Source organism: Balaenoptera borealis, assembly GCF_965194805.1.
Source record: "Balaenoptera borealis genome assembly, chromosome: 5".
NCBI classification, from domain to species: Eukaryota; Metazoa; Chordata; class Mammalia; order Artiodactyla; family Balaenopteridae; genus Balaenoptera; species Balaenoptera borealis.
In genome coordinates, this window is record NC_138862.1 from 120821753 (window position 1) to 120824854 (window position 3102).

The window sequence follows — 3102 nt, forward strand, 5'->3', positions numbered from 1 at the left end:
ATTTAGTAATTCTAATGTTGTTATGAGTATGGCCACATGCTATGTTGGGGAAAAATTAGCCTTTGGAATAAGACAGATCTGGATTTAAATTCCAACTTGAGTTATTACTGTATAATCACTGCAATGATCCTTAATATGACTTAATATCCCTAAACTTCTAAAAGGCTGTTATGAGGATTAGAGTGATACATCTAAAGCATAAGTAAAAAAAAAAAAAAAAAATTGCTGAAAAATGTTAACTATTCCAACTGTTATTTTTTGCACAGCAGTTAATTTTCTGGGGACCAGAGATATACTTAAGCTGAAAGACCCAATGTGCTTATTAAAATATAATGGAATACATAATATAAAGATGTATGCACAATATGGCACAGGAACTCTGAAAATACAGTAATTAATTATCCCACGGTAGAAGTTGAAAGGACATTTTATGGAAGAGGCAATGGTAGAGGTGGCTCCAAGTGATGCTTATGACCATAATAGGCAAGAAGGAAGAAAAAAAATTTCCTCCGCATTTTTTCTAAATATTTTCACAAACGTTATCTCATTTGCTTTTATAATATCCCTTTCACTTTAAGACCTAAAATAAACCAAGACAAATCTATATAATAATTCAGCACATCTGTGCACATTAAAAATTTCCATCTTAAGGTCAAAGTTCAATTCTAAGTCAAATCAAAGTTTGCAAACTGCTAGAGGAAGCATCCCAGGGACAAATTGCCCTCCCAGTGATTAGAAAATTAAACGCAACTTTTAATCTTTAATATTCCCACACCACTGCTCATGTTAATGTGTTGTTCAGGCATTCCCGCTGAGCCATATCAGTGCACAAACATGCTGAAAAACCCCAGGTTGACAATTAATCAACCTGGCGTTTTTGGAAACCCCAGGAAAAGAGTCAGCTTAAGCAGAGAAGAAGGGACGGCTTTAATAGTAGGAGATTAAAGAATACCATAATCAACCAGATTTTTCTTAAATTGATTTCTTAATGTAGCATGACTGGCTTAGTATTTTAAAAAAATGATCAAACAACCACTTATGCAGACTTGTTCACAGCATTTTGATACTTAGATTTCTAGTTATGAAAATACATGGAATTTTTTTAAGGTAATTACTCTCACCAATAATCTGATCAGCTAAAGAAAAGTACCTTGTACATTTTGGAATATTTTATTTGTTTTAGAACTTTTATAGTGTTGTTGTCATATTTAACCATGAAAACTTAAAGAGAAATTTATCTATAAATTTAAAAATAAGGTTAGAAGAAATAAAATTTTGGAATCATACTTTTTCATCTTTGTTCAAAAGGAAAATAAAAACACAAAATAGTGCTATTATAAGAGTAAAATTTATTTAAAGAGTGACAGGGCTTCCCTGGTGGCGCAGTGGTTGAGAATCTGCCTGTCAATGCAGGGGACACGGGTTCGGGCCCTGGTCCAGGAAGATCCCACATGCCACAGAGCAACTGGGCCAGTGAGCCACAATTACTGCACGTCTGGAGCCTGTGCTCCGCAACAAGAGAGGCCGCGATAGTGAGAGGCCCACACACTGCGATGAAGAGTGGCCCCCGCTTGCCACAACTAGAGAAAGCCCTAGCACAGAAACGAAGACCCAACACAGCCATAAATAAATAAATTAATTAAAAAAAAAAAAAAAAAAGAGTGACAGAAATCATGAAAATGAGCACCTAACCAGTGATCAAAGAGTTTAAGAGCCAGTGAAGGGGTTAAAGATTTTTTTTAACAGCCCACTCATAACTTAGAGGAGAGGAAGCAATTCAAATATGTCATAGCACATATCAACATACAGAAAGGAAGAACAATAGAGAAAAATTAATGAAGGAAAAGTTTTAAACATTTTTCATCTTCTGACTTGATTTGATAGGTAACTATTTGTTCAAAGCAATGATAGCAACAATGTCTTGGGTGATTGTAGCATATGGATAAGTAAAATGAATGATGAAAATGTTATGTGAAATGAGAGGAAGGAATTGGGGATAATCTGTTACAAGTTAAATGCACTACCCATGAAGTAATGCAGTGTTACTTAAAAGTGGACTTAGATTAGTTGTAAATGTGTATTGCACACTAGAGTATCTACTAATTTTTTTGAAAGAAAGAAAATTGACATGCTAAAAGAGGAAAGAAAATGATATTAAATGAATGCTCAATTAAAACTAGAAAAGGAAGAAAAATAAAGATTAAAAAAATAAACAAAAATGCAGCAAATAGAGAACAGTTACAAATATGGTAAATATTAGTCCAACTATATCAATAATCAATTTTAATGAACATAGTCTAAATATAGCAAATAAAGACAGAGATGAGTCACAGTAAAAAAAAAAAAAAAAAGACACAACTATATGTTGTCTAGAAGAAACCTTATCATATAAAGACACAAATAGATTAAAAGTAAAGAGATGCAGAAAGATATACCATGCTAACACTAATCAGAAGAAAGCTGGAGTAACCATATTAATTTTCAACAAAGCAGACTTTAAAGCAAGGAAAACTACTGTGGATGAGAAGGAGCATTACATAATGCTAAAAGGGGTCAATTTTCCAAAAATATGTAAGTTATGTGTGTACACCTAACAACAGAGAATCAACATGAGATGAAAACTGACAGAACTGCAAGAAAAAAAAGATGAATCTATGATTATTTTTGTAAATTTCATCCCTCTATTAAATATCAACAGAGCCAGTAGGCAGAAAAATCAGTAAGTGAACTGAACAGCCTCATTAATCAACTGGACCTAATTGATATTTATGGAATACTTCATCTATCATTAGAATCACATTTTTCTCAAGTTCACATGGAAGATTCATCAAGATAGACCACATTCTAGGCCATAAAACACATCTTAACCAATTGAAAATAATTAAAAAATGCATTTAGACCACAACAAAGTTAATTTAAAATCTTAAAGATTAAGTTAATTTAAACTCTTTAAACTAGAATTCAATAAGAGATATATCTGGAAAATCCCCAAATGCTTTCAGTTGAAGCACCACATTTCTAAATATCCCATAGTTCAAAGAGAAGTCTCAAGAGAAATTTAAAAAATATTTTGAATTACATGAAAACAAAAATACAACTTAC

General features: G+C 32.4%; 2 protein-coding genes across 2 annotated transcripts in view; both read right to left on the reverse strand.

The window, feature by feature from the left end:
* LOC309629906 (endogenous retroviral envelope protein HEMO-like) overlaps positions 1-3102 on the reverse strand; it is a 488920-nt gene that overhangs the window by 349702 nt on the left and 136116 nt on the right. The gene's annotated exons all lie outside the window — the stretch shown is intronic.
* LOC309629533 (uncharacterized protein) overlaps positions 1-3102 on the reverse strand; it is a gene marked incomplete at its 5' end in the record, with an annotated part of 255429 nt that overhangs the window by 249447 nt on the left and 2880 nt on the right. The window lies entirely within an intron of this gene.